Source organism: Acipenser ruthenus, chromosome 6, assembly GCF_902713425.1.
Source record: "Acipenser ruthenus chromosome 6, fAciRut3.2 maternal haplotype, whole genome shotgun sequence".
Classification (NCBI taxonomy): Eukaryota; Metazoa; Chordata; class Actinopteri; order Acipenseriformes; family Acipenseridae; genus Acipenser; species Acipenser ruthenus.
The window spans coordinates 65,914,673-65,929,489 of NC_081194.1; positions in this window are offsets into that span (position 1 = coordinate 65,914,673).

The window sequence follows — 14,817 nt, forward strand, 5'->3', positions numbered from 1 at the left end:
TATTGTAAACGAAAGATGGCTTGAACAGGAAGCCATAAGCAGGAATTTAGTTTGTTAAGGTGTTTCCATAATATTATTTCCAGTACAGTGTGGTGGGAGCAGCTCATATACCCAGTACAGTGTGGTGGGAGCGGCTCAAACATCTGTGTTCTTGAACACTCATACCCTACTCTTAAGTCAAAAATACATTTAGATGTGAGAAAGGATTCTTCCATGACTGTGACATTACTGGAGAGGGCAGGCTGGTGTATAACAAAACACAACAGTAGCGTAAACCCTTACACTGGAGAGTTATTTAGCCCATCTTCTGCTTGATTTTATGATGAACCCCTTTTTAAGTACTACTCGTGACTATAGCTTTTAGTTTACAACTGTTACTTTTGGGCTCTGTGGATTAGATCTGTTTCCGAGATTAAAGTGACCTCTGCAGGTAGTGAATGGTAGTGAAGATTCACCAAAGCTAACACAATTGGTGCTAACATTATCACCCATACTGTATATTATGTGTTTGACCGGTTGCTCATTGCCTTAAAGTGTCTTGCTTGCTTTAAACTAATTGTCGGTGTCAGTTTCTAAATTGCTGTCTTGTCAAACCTTTGGCTAGGTTACCCTAAGAGTGAAAGGGGTTCCTTTTGTAGCCCATGTAGAAAAAGGTGACTCGGAATCATTGTTCCCAATAATGCATCAGAATTCTTAACCTTTATTAAATGACTGATTTGGCACTGATTTGTTATAATTTCTAAGTGCCCAGTTTAAACTAATGGTTAAGGAATTCATATTATGCTGTATATGTTGCATATAAAATGTTGTGCCTTGCATTACACCAATACTACTACGACTACGACTACTACTAATAATAAAAACAATAATAAGGCTGCTATAAGAAACATGTCAGTTGATATAATTTACAGATTACTTATTTTTAGTTTCCGAAGCCAAAGCTGAACTTAACCTGTGACACGTACAGCTTTTAGAGAAATGATACAAAATGTAAAATAGAATACTAAACAATAAAAACATCTGCAGTCTTATTTAAAGAAGAAACAAAAGGCCGATATTTCAAATGCAGGTAGACAGAAGTACAACTGCGGTTTAGAACCCTTTGTGTCTGTGATGTGTATGTGTGAAAAGCTACATCTCTGTCAGTGCATGCGAGTGTATTCAGTGGATTTTTGTCTTTAATAGTATGTACAGTAGAAAGGTACAGTATCCCAAGGACATCTGTCTTAACTAGGGTTTCTATACATGAAACACAGAAGTGGGCTTTAAAAACAAATATACAGACCAAGAAGCACATCAAATTGTACATACAAAATATATATGCATTCCATTCCTTTTCCAGAAAATGTATTTTTGAAAACAGATATTTATTCAGATTAATTCAGAAGAGAGCACAATATTTTAAGGTGGTGCAGTGTGTCAGCACTGGAGTGACACTGGAGTTATAATGTTTGCAAACAGGTTAGGCTTTTTTACTACATAGTACATCTACATTTAACAGTAAATATGTAATATATGTTCATATGTATTACATTGTTTGCCTGGTGATTAGGATTGTAATTATTTTTCACTTAGATTCATGTTATAATTGCTACTTGACAACGCTGGTAAGATTGTATTGACTTAAAATCTAAAAACTAAAATACTGTTAATCCCAAATCTATAAGAATTGCAAACCCAAAAGTATCTTGAAATGAAACACATTTCTAGGTTGCCAGTCTCTTTTTATCCACCACCATTCCCTGCTCGGCAAAAAGTGATATTTTCAGTAAATACTGTTTGTCCATTTTTTTTTTTTTTTTTTACTGAATTCAATTCAAGTAATACATTTGTAGGGTGCAAAATGCATGTCAGTGGTCCCAGGGGGGGGGGATTATGACATGCATATTTTCTTTTTCTCTTTTTTAAACGTGCAAATGTTATGTTTTTCTTTTTGTATTCTGAATTGTTTCTCTTGTCGATTTTTTGTTTTTGTTTTTTTTAACTTCTTAGAAACAAAGCATACGCATTTTAAACCTGATGAAACTGGAAGCTATCTTTGCCTGAATATACCTGGATTTTTACACAGTTTAACAACACTTTGCAGTGTTAACACAGTACACTTTTATATACACACATGTTAAAAAAAAGGTTCCTCTGTCAGTGCAGGGCTGGCTGTCTTTGGCTCCTGCCATACAGTAATGTTTAAAGCCAAATCACCTCTACTGTAATCCTGCTTCTTGTGTACCTAGGCTTATCTTCAAAGCTGCCAGGGATCTTTGTGGGTGAATATGTACAATATGTAAGTTTTGTACAAATATAGTTTTAAATATATACGAGTGCATACAGCAGTAGTACTTGTTGCTATTTAAACCCATTCCAGTCCAAGACCTTTTCCCAACCAGGGGGCAGATTAAATCTAAGTTCTGTGTGCCACCTTAGCTTCGTACTAAAACAAAAATTCAATTGTCTGTGAATAACATTTTTTTTTTGCAGTCTGTTGGCTTTTTTTATGAAAAACATAATATACATGAATAACAATATAAACAAATTAACTGAGATATAAATGTTTTAGGTGTTCATATATTTAGTTTGTTATCTGCAGCCTGCAAATCGTGGCGGAGAATACTAAAGTGATGCTTTCCATCTGTCAACCTGTAATTTTTCTTTTCATTGTTAACATCCAGACAACTTTTTACACTTGTAACTTTAAAGTCTGTTTCAAAGCTTTTTTCAAAATGGCCGCTCTAGTGCAACGATAGTGTAAGGATTAGAGCCCTGTGAATTTATTTATTTATTTTTATAATTTTTCGTTTTATTTTTCACAAGCTTTGTTTTATTACAGGTACACCTTAATAAAACAACTCAAATAGATTTATATCAACAATAGTATTGCCTGTATTAACTACATACATATTTTCTATTAAACATCATCTGCTTTTTCGTTTTTAACATTTTGACATACAGACCTCACACAGAAAAAATTTAGTTACCATAATTTCTCATTAGCTGCAGTAACGGTAACATACAGTCCCCCACTCTTTGTTAACTGCCTATTTACAGTAAATAATGTCCATGACCTCTATAAAAAACAATAAGGTAAAATAAAAAATATATATATACACTGCCCTACTATTGTGGGGCTGTCATAATAATTGCACCTACAGCAATCTACCCATTAAAAAAATCCCATTGCACTGAAGCAGGGTTTCTCAGTATTTAAACACTAAGCAAAGCAGATTCATTCATTCAAATCCATTCAAAACCAAAACAGCATTTGCTCCAGTGCAAAGTTTGCACAACTTGAAATAAAACAAAGAATTAGCATACTAATACAAAATACAAGCAAACCAGACATATTTTCCCCAAAAAGAATAAACAGCTAATGATGCTTAACGACGGTATCTTTCGACTCCCATTCCAGCCGACAGTTGCAAAATCTGCACATCGTTATTTTGTCACCGTCAGCTGCATACATTCTTTGCAGCGTTTTTTAATTGTTATGTGCGGTTTAGGCATTTTAGAAACAATCGTCTCTTCTCTTCCATCACAATTTGAATTCCCAAACGACTTGCTCCAAATTATACATCTGCGCAAGTGCTGTTCAGAGCATCCATTTCCCTTCAGACCGTGTCTATGGTAACTGCTGGGCCTTGACATATATGATTGCAAATATTTATTTAAAGTATTTGTTTGTATAAAACTCCCAAATTACAAATGTAATTCTATGTTTGCTTTATAATGATTTTTATTTTTATTATGTTTTATATTTGCATTTCGTTTTATTTTTGAGCACATTGTCAAACATGTAACACAGAAATAACGATCCATGATGTGGTATGGAAGTGAAAAGCCAGAGCACTTGTTATGCTTGTTTTTTATTTAGTTTTTTAATCGCTCTTCCTGCTGTAATTTAGAGGACAGATCTCAAACCACAGTGCACGAGGTGGGAGCGGCAAGATGTCCTCCCATGGCGCTTGAGACGGAACCAGCAGGCATTCACCCTCTGCTGGTGGAGATGGGAGGGGCAAGCAGTCCTCCCACGACGGCTGAGGCGGAACCAGCAGGCATTCACCCTCTGCTGGTGGAGGTGGCGGAGGCAGAGGCAGCTCCTGCTGCTCTGCTCCTGGCGGTGGAGGTGGTGGAGGCAGAGGCAGCTCCCGCTGCTCTGCTTCTGCTGGAGGCCTAGGTTCTGGACCTATGGGCTCCCCCCTTCTGGGCGCTGGATGCACGGGCTCCCCCCTTCTGGGCGCTGGATGCACAGGCTCCCCCCTTCTGGGCGCTGGATGCACAGGCTCCCCCCTTCTAGGCGCTGGATGCATGGGCTCCCCCCTTCTGGGCGCTGGATGCTCGCGCTCACCCCTTCTGGGCGCTGGATGCATGGGCTCCCCCCTTCTGGGCGCTGGATGCACGTGCTCCCCCCTTCTGGGCGCTGGATGCACGCGCTCCCCCCTTCTGGGTGCTGGATGCTCGCGCTCCCCCCTTCTGGGCTCGCGCTCCCCCCATAAACATAAACCTCCCAGCCATCATCCCCAACCTCCTCCTGCTGTTGCAGCTTACCTCTCCCCCTTCTCTTCCTGCTCCTTCTCCCTGCCTTCCTCTCCTGGGCCAGTTCCTCCTCCTCGTCCTAGAAGGGGCAGATCGCTACCGTGTGCCCGCAAGCAAGGCACCAGCCTTGGTCCTCCAGACCACCGAGGAGGTCCTCCAGTTCCCCACAGCCATTTCTCCAGCTCCATTCTTCCATTATTTATTTATTTTTTTATTTTTTGTTTTTTCAAACACAAAACACTATTCGAAAAAAAAAAAAAAACCCCGAAACACCAAAACAGTACAAAACAAAAAGGCGCGTTGGCCAAACAAATAAAGTTTAGTCATTGTTTGGGTTTGGGTTTGGGTTTGGGTTTGGGTTTGGTTGCTCTCTCCGCTCTCCCTCCTCTCCTGAGGGTAGAGAGCTGCAGGTTTATATACAGTGACCATCTCCCGATTAGCAACAATTAATCAATGAATTAACTTGGGAGATCACCGTCTGCACAAGTTTAATAAGGATGCGTGACTGTCAGCCAGCTAAATAAATCACTAGCTGATCAGTCACGCATACTCACGAGATTTTTAAAATATAAAAACAATAACAAATACGCGGCGCTTTTATCCACGCCGCAAACAATAATACAAGTTATAATAAACAGTGCACATATAAATATAGGGACGGGACACTCCGCCACAGGCATATACAAGTATTGTGGGAAACCTTTCATTTTTGACCGCCAGGTCAAGATCACAGAATACAAAGCCGATTCACTGTTTTTGACTTTCTTACGATAGGAGTAGAAACGACGGTCCGATCTGGATACAATTTTGTAGAATTAAGTTAGGTAGAAACTTGGGGCAGGATTTTCAAAAGTTCGTAAATGATAACTCCAGTGTTAATCAACAGATCCTTATGTAGCATTGATGTTGGCATTTTCAAGCGGGCGTTATGCCTATCTCGTTATTAAATAATCAAGTTAACGTGATTTCCAAAATTATGTTGATTTACACAATAATGTTAATATCTTAACAAGCAGTGCTTCTTGCAACTATTTCTTTTGTTTGCATGGGAATTTAAAAGCAAATCCGTGTTAATTGTCATAATTTATCAGGAGTTAATTTGCACCTGGAAAAGGGGGGTTTTAATAACGAAAGACTATAACTCACCTTGAAACAGAAATATTATATACTTGTGGTTATGAATGAGATTTGTTCACTTGTTTAACAATTTGTAACCTTAAGCCCGGAACACACTGCCCGATGACATCACAGGAAGGGATGCATGGATGCATAAAATACAGTAGCAATGGAGCAAACCAACAGGTGAAAAGATAAATCTATGACAGTAATAAATATCTCAATTTTGGTTAGAACTTAATGCGGCGTGATCTTGAAAACCACATATGACTGGAGGCATGCATGTATTCTCTCTCTCTATTAAACAGACACACACATACATACATGCATACATACATACATACACTTCCATTGGTTTGTATATAATGTCTGTGCCAATATCTTCTGAAAACAAGACCCGACAGCCCCACTATACTTTTTAACTTGTAGACAGAATATTTATAGAATACTTAAAAACTGTGTTATCATTAAATTATACCAAATCAGGTTTTTTATTTACAATGAAGGTAACCTGTACTGTGTCGCCCTTTGTTGTAAATAAAAACGTGATTTGGTATAGTTTAATTATAACGCTATTAATAATAAACAAATCATGCAGCATGGTTCTAATAGCAGTTGTTAAGTATTATTTAAACATTTCTAATAGTTAAAAAGTGCAATATGGGGCTTGCGTTCAAAAGATATCGCCATGGACATGAATGGAATACCTAATGTGATCGAGATCATTGGCATGGATTTTGCCTAAATTATTTGTAATGTAATGAGAAAATGCATGATTAGAGGAATTCACCAAACAATTAACTATAAACAAATTGTGTATTGGGTTAGGGAGTTCTGTCGTAATTTTAAAAGCTTAATAAATGTATAAAGAAGAGTTACATACATGGCATACATGTATAATATTAACAACTACAAACACAAATGCCACACAAAACGTATATTTACAGCCTACAATCGTACATACGAAAAGACATACAAAAGTAGATGTCAACATAAGAAAATAAATTCCAACCAATATAGATAGGTGGCTTACCCCCCACCCCATCCAAAAGATAAATAAAAAAAAAAATGTTTTTTTTTTTTTTAAATCTGTGCTGTCCGATTTTTACCCAGATGCCAGATAATCATAAATCAGCATTGCATGTGTGAAGTTAACTAAATAAATGTACATTCTGCATGAAGTTTACAAATTATACACAAAATAGACATTCCCGTTATTTTTTATTTAATTTCCATTTGGCTGCTGATCTGCGAGAGCTGTCTCGCTGTACGCTAGTAGTTTCCATAACAGCAAATTATGCTTCCATTCATTTTGCTTGATCTCGTTAACATGTATTTTGATTAACGAGTTCACCTTATTTAGTCGTTGAGACAGGAAGTGATGTACGTGACCTGCAACATTTAAGCTTTTTAACGAGAAATGGGTTCATTAACAACCTCATCTACTCAATTTCAAAGCATTAACGGATTGATTTTATTAACACATTTCGTTTGAAAATCACTTGCTACTAAAGCTCTCGTTACTGTACCACGAGTTTGAAACAATAACACCGTTTTTTGAAAATCCTGCCCTTGGTTTCTATTGCATTTGAAGAAAATCCATGAAAATTTGGTGCGTGTGCATCATGTTTTTCCCCAAGGCATGTATTGTTAATCTTAAATTCTTGAGACAACCTCTTATTATTCTACAATGTAAAAGCAATCTATCCTTTATATGTTATTGTCTGTTTCCTACCGCAGGTTATTTTTGCCGTTCAGCTCATTCCTTTTATTTCAGTAAAAGTGGGTCGGTTCCCTCCCAGAAGTAAAATATCCCTGCTCTATATCTCCCCTTCCATTTTACGGCACCCTAAACTTCATTTTACCTTAGATTTAATGCAGCTTAAAAGAAACCACAAACTGGAAAGCTGCACAATTCTCAGTTTCTCAAAACGCAAATGCCACCATAGTTTTAGATTGAATCAACCCCCAGGTCTTTAACTATTGAATTGGGAAATACAGAGCCTTTGTCTACAGCTGTTTAATTAAACTTAGGTGTTCAATTAAGTAATTAGGGCCCTGGTTGAAAGAAGGTCCTTGTTTGGAATGGACTGAAGAACTACTAAGTAGTACTGAAGTGAGTACCACTGATGTACAGTATATGTGTGTAGATGTTAAGTGCAGTGTCAGTTAAGCAAAACAACACAGTATGAAAAACAACATTATATTTAAAGAAAAGAAAACATATGAATTAAATAAGCGTCTTCATCTGCATACTGGTAACTGCAGGGCCCTTATACGTCCTTTCGCCTGTGTGAAACTGTTCAATCGTTCCAGTTTGTTGTTTTTCACTATCAGGGTATTGCTTCTTAGCACTCAATGCATTTACTAATGCACAGTGTTGCATTACTATGGATCTAAAGAAGCTCAGGGACAATATTCCACCCCTTCCAATAATGAAATACAACAGAAACTTTAACACCCACCTGACGCAAAATATATTTAAATTGACTCAACCTTGTCAAAAGCACACAATAAAAAGTGGCTGCTTTTCTTTAGACACTATTCAAATTTGAGGGATTTGTGTGACACTGAACCCAAAAAGGGTTAAAATAGCAGGTCACAGACTTTATCCATCGAAAGTACCTGATCAGCTTTTTAGGCCCTTTTGAAGGTTTTGATTCTGTAGGAAGCTAACACACCAGCTGGTTACAAATGTAATCCTTACCTACAGAATAAAAGTCTTGTATCAAAATTACCATCCCCACAGAGATAAAAAAAAAAAAAAAATCTCCTGGCAACAGGGATTTAGTGGAGACTACCATGTATGGTACGCTATTAAAGGCAATAGAATTTTGTGTGCAGCAATGCAAGGGCTTTTGTTATTAGATGTAGGTCATCATGAATTTACCATTTCAAGCTAGAAACCTTTGATTGTTTTTTATATCCTTGGAGGGGGAAGATATGTATGCTAATGTTGAGATATTGGGGTGCAGTCAAGAAAGTTTAACTCTTGAGTTATTTAAAGACCGCTTTGATTAAATAAATTTAGATTGCTATTCACAAAACTGTCTAAACTGTTGTTGGCCATAACAGTTGTCTTGATAAGCTTGATAAACTGTATTTAGTTAATCAAAACAGATTTTAAAAGTAATAGCTAAATAAAAAAAACACAGTATTAAAGTGTGTGTGTACAGACCATATTCTATTATACTTTATAAATATACAGTACTTAGAAGTGTATGTATGTGCTCACAAGTCTAAATTTGTACACAAACTCATTATACACACATACTGTACATTCACACCCATGATAAAGGCAGCTGGAATACATGCCTAGGTACAGTAAGAAAAGGAGCACTGCTTTCTTTAACCCTTATGTGCCTGCCTAGATCATTGCAAGCAGATTTTGTGTGGGTGAGATCACGGGGTAAAGGGTTCTTGCCAGGGATGGATGAGAATCTGAGAATCCAGCTGCCAGGGGGTACAATTACAAGCAGATCTGGTAAACTGAGCCTTTACATATCCGGCGTGTATAGCTCTTTTATCGCTCTCTGTGATGTCATAATAGACACTATCCATGTAAGCTGGTTAAGTGTGCCCTGCCTTTGGGCAGTGCTGTATGTTGCATAGGTTTTTAGACACATTGCAGGGTGATGTCAGCTGTATGTTTGGATATCAGCTTGCTGGCTCTCAAGCCTATTGGCCAGGTTAGACTCCATCCCCGGTTGCTGCTGTCCCTTACTCCCCTTCAGTGTGGGGCTCAGGTGTATTCCAGGTGCAGAGATTCCCATTTTAGGTATTTGAATGGAAGACTAAGAAGTCCTCCAATAGAATGACGGACAAGCATTTCCCTGCTGGGAAAATACAGCCTAAAATCCTAGCCAATATGACACTACACATACACCTATTTTCAAAAGCAATGGACAGAAAGACTGGGGGGTTATAAGAGGTTGTCATCTTTCTGTTGCTGGTATTGTACTGTATGTGTTTGCTGAGTTTTAAAGTAATTTACACACATGTCACTATAGCATTTACCAGCTGAACCCTTGATGTACATCTCATTTTTACAAGGGGGTCATGGCAAGAGAAGAAATAACATTATAAAATCAGTGTGACACTACATGTACAACTATTTTCAAAAGCAATTAGATGCATGAGCAATTTGGAACAGCCATTTTACCACTGCAGTCAAGTGTTTGTCCGCATTCTTCAGGTAGTTATATTTCACTTTAGACACTCTGGTACACTGTTGTTTGCTGGAGAATCTATCTTTAGTCTTCATACTTTTTTACTAGAAGACAAAAAAAGTTTGCTGCCTAGAACAGAAAATCATACTTCATGGTGCATCTTCATTGAAATACTGTACTGTATATAACATGAGTGAGAGAGTTGAATCCTCTGGGTGCTAAAACACTGTGATTTTTATTTTTCTTTCTTCTCCACATCATAAGTAAGAGCTCTTGTGCAGTTACTGCTAATCATAATAACAATATTCTTGGTGCACTAGCCTGCTATGCAGAGATAATAGTCTTAGTAACCAGAGGGTCTTCTTCTAGTTTTTGATTGGTTATTATATCATGCCTTTTTAGTCTAGAAAAGGATTGTATTAGCTTTGTTGCTTTTGTTTTCTCCATCCTACCTGGCCAATTCTGTTCCAAAGGGGACATTTATGAAATGTTGATTAGTTGGCCTTACACAGTTTCAACAAAGAACTATTCAAACTGTTCATACAGTATTATGTTATTGTAGTTGTGAGTTTTTTATGACCCCCAAGAAGTAGGTGGGCATTGCTGGTATCAATTATTTGAATATAGTGAATTTTCCAATCCAGTTATCACCTGTCCTTTTGCAACCAGATTTTGTGCATGCCTTGTAGAATAAAAAAGGCATTATATGATAAGCAGATTTTTGAAGAAAGAAATCTTCATTGTTACATGATTCAGCTGAAAATAGTGAAAATAGTGCAAACATTATTTTGTATTCGCTACTGCTCTGCACACTTCATTTTATGAAAACAACAATCATTAGCTTTATACATTAATGCAAAAACGACTGTCAGCTGGTTACATCCGGGGACTTTCAGTGCTACAGACATTGCAGGAGCTTCTTGTTCTGTAACTATTACAACCTCCCCTCCCCCATCAGAGGGAAGAGAAAGGAATGTATTATGACAAGTTATTTTTTTATTTATCCATCCATCCATCCATTATCATTAACCGCTTACCCCTTTACAGGGTTGCGGTGATTTTTTATTTATGCATTTCCTTATTCTTAATATATGTTATATACATATTTTTCACATCTGATCTTCACTACAACATCAACACATTTAAATAAACACTTGAAAGTATTTGGGATTGCTGCAGCTTACACAGTTTTAAAGCAATTCAAGAAATAAAAATATATGGGGGAAACTATACATTTACCAGACTGCTAGCAATTCTAGTCAATAAAAAAGGGCGGCACGGTGGCATAGTGGTTAGCGCTGCTGCCTCACAGCGCCAGGGGCCTGGGTTCAAATCCGGCCTAGGGTACTGTGTGGAGTTTGCATGTTCTCCCTGTGTTCGCGTGGTTTTTCTCCGGGTACTCCGGTTTCCTCCCACAGTCCAAAGACATGCTGTCCAGGTTGATTGGTTACTCTAAATTGCCCTCTGTGTGAGTGAGTGTGTGTGCCCTGCGATGGACTGGCGTCCCGTCCAGGGTGTAGTCTTGTCTTGCGCCCTGTGTATGCTGGGTTAGACTCCTGCTCACTGCAACCCTGTAAAGGAGTGGATAGATGGATATATATATAATATATATTACAAGATATTTGTAGTACTGGGCCAAAGCACTACAACATACAAACCAAGGTTCTAGTGGTATTAACCAGATACAATGCCTGTCTGTATGTATAAAATAAAGCGATTAAGGCCACAGTGACACTGCTTGCACAAACTGTCTGCTGAAAGCCTTGACAGAAAAATCCCTTTTGATGAAAAAAAACAACAAAAAGAGTCTTTTGCAAATTTGCTGACACTGAAAGTCCTCATTTTATTTATTTATTTATTTATTTTTTAACCTTAGCTCTTTTGTTTGACATTTAACAAAGAAACACACACACAGAAAAAAGGTAAACCAACAAAACTTTGCTTCTCGTATCTTCTGGTGCCATTATTCTAGGTGCTTATAACCCCTGTGGCAGCCACGTTCAGCAAACAACAATGCCAGTATATTTTTTTGTTCTGTATTATGTGCCAGTGCAGTAACAGAGTTAAATATATATATATATATATATATATATATATATATATATATATATATATATATATATATATATATACACACACACAGTATATCTATTCTAATGTTGTTCTTATCATGGTTATTATTATATTCTAATAGATGTGAGGTTCTGATGTAGCTGTATTTGGAATGGAGTATTCCCTTACAGAACTCTGTACTGTTCTTGAGGTGAATAACAAGTGTTTTGTAAAAACCAAGGCAATATTTGACATCCGCTAGTGAACGTTCTTTTCATATATTCATAGAACTATATTTTAAAGGGTTTTGCAAGTAAGCTTAATCCTGCTTACTGCTTAATTGTTTGCTCATTGCATTTCCTTTCTAGAAGTGAAGCACCAAAACCCAAATGTATACGATGTATACTATATACAATCACTCACTACTGTAATGATATTGGCATTTAGATTTTGCTTGCCACAGCTAAAGTGAGAGAAACTGTCCAAATACTTTCTTTAAAGCGACATTGGTAGGGTAACCAAATGGTTCCATGTTCACTGGGACAGTTACATTCTGGTACGTCTTACCTGTTGCAGGTACTTTTCTTTTTTTTTTCTTTAAGAGAAGCAGGAGTCATATGGTCACCCTAAACCATACATGGGAGAGAACATTATTGGGGGGTCTATTTTAATCACCTAAGCAGCAGCTAATTTAAATACCATTGTCAGTAAACCTGTTCTAACACAGACCTCATTAAACCTGGAAAGTTCTGGAAAATCATAAAGCCCTGTCCTGGAAAGAGGGCTTTTTTAGTTTTTAGGCCATGGAAAGAAAAAGTCATGATTTTAGTGCTGTTGTTGTTGTTGGAATGGAAAAGTATTAGTTCAGTTCAGTTGTTTGGCACGGGTTGTGTATTCTGAAAATTTGTATGTCCTGATGTAAATGTAAGAATATAAGAACAAAAGAAGGGTTCATATAGAGTTACATAGTGGCTATATTTAGATTGCTCCGAATTTAGACCATTAAAATAGACCCTGTAAGTAATGCTGGGCAAGAGCTTTCTGTCGGACATATCTTATAGTGATTGAAAACAACACTGTGTCTGTAAAATGTGATTATATGTGATATATATATATATATATATATATATATATATATATATATATATATATATATATATATATATATATATTTATATTTAATATGGTGCTGGGTTACACACAGTGATCTGAAGGTGCTAAAAATTGTGAACAACTGAAAAAGCAGTGTTTTAATTATATTGTGTAAAAAGCAGTTGCGAGAGGGACTGAGTGTTAATTAAGGCATTGTTTCTTTAATAAATTACCAGAAAAAGTCATTTTAGCAGTTTTAACTACAAACATAATTGCAATTAGCTTTGTCACATTCTGTTGTTATTTTAAAGTCGTTGTAAATCAATGCCATGATTAAAATTGGTTATTTATTAATTTAAAAAAAAAAATCCCTCTCGGCATGTTTCTATATAATTTAAACACTGCATGACACATTCTAAGTGATGGAAAACTGATACCCTTTGTTTCAATATAAAAAGGTATGCAAAATGAGGCAACTATTCTATCTGTTTTTTTTCTGTAAAAGGTCAAAGGTACACTCAGCTTCCATTTTTGTTAAATTTGTGCTAGATTAGAAGTTAAAAAATATATTCTGATAGTTTTATTTTGGTATTATTATGTTTGTTTGGATCAAGGGTGTCTGGTATTGCCCCTCCCCCTATTTTATTGGGAGCAATATCAATAAACCAAGGTGCTAAAGTCGAACCTCATTTTGTATACTTTGGTTTTAAGAGAAATATTACACAGAATACTTCCTGTGAAGCCTTATTGTAGATTGAAAAAACCCACAAAGAAACTGTACATAGTGTATGAAGAAAACTTTACAATTTCCTATATAAATGTATATGTTTAATGGTATGTCTGGTTTTACCTTTGGGAGACAGCAAAAATTTAAAAATAAAAATTGCAAAAATCCTGTTAATAAGAATGGTATTTGCAAAGGTGCTGTGGTAGATGAGTTTCTTGCAATCTTCTACTCTGGCACCATATGTAGGTTTAAAATGAAACCTGAATTTGAAACTAAATGGGTATTTACTGAAACTTGCATACCACAAGAATGTCCCCATGCTTTTGCAAGATCTGTATTGCTTGTAATATTAAGCTTGATATAGAACAATTTTGAATTCTTGCTGCCTCTTTAGGATGTTAGTAAACTTCTCTTACCTCACAAGATAGCCCAACATTCAGTTGGTTATCCCCTCCCCCCCCCCCCCCTTCCCCTTCTTCAAAACAAAAATGACGTAAATGAATATGTTAAATTAAATATTTTAAAAATAACGGGTGTAACAGCCAGTTATCGCCAGGTGCTTTTTATCCCTTTCCCTTCTTGAAGAAAATAATGAAGAAGAGATAGATATAGAACGATGTTGGGAAACGTTTATGAGAAATATTAAATGTATAAAAAAAAAATCTGCATGACTTAAATAAGGTTAGACTTTCAATGAAAATGGCTGTTAAAATCGGGAGTTTGATGTTAGCATGTGCGTGTGTACTGTATATATCGCTGCCTGTCCTAAGATTATACAACTGATAACAGAAACAAAGGAGGGAAGAAAAGTTTAAACACATAAATTAGAGGTCATTTTAACAGGAAACAAAATGCACTTTTTCACCTTGATACAAAGCCACATTTCCAAACTATGCAATCTTTCAGTCTCTCTGTTACTCTCAAATCATCAGACTTGAGAATTTACTCCATATTACAAATAGATTTTATAAGAAGTTAAACCATATCAAAACTCAGGTTCAAGGTGAGAGTGCTTGCTTCCAAAAAAAAAATGGAAAAAATGACTTTTTCTTGAACGATTACAATATGAGATGTTTTATTATGATTACAATTAATTTAAAAGTGGCAACTTGATGTCTTTTCTCCTGTTAATCA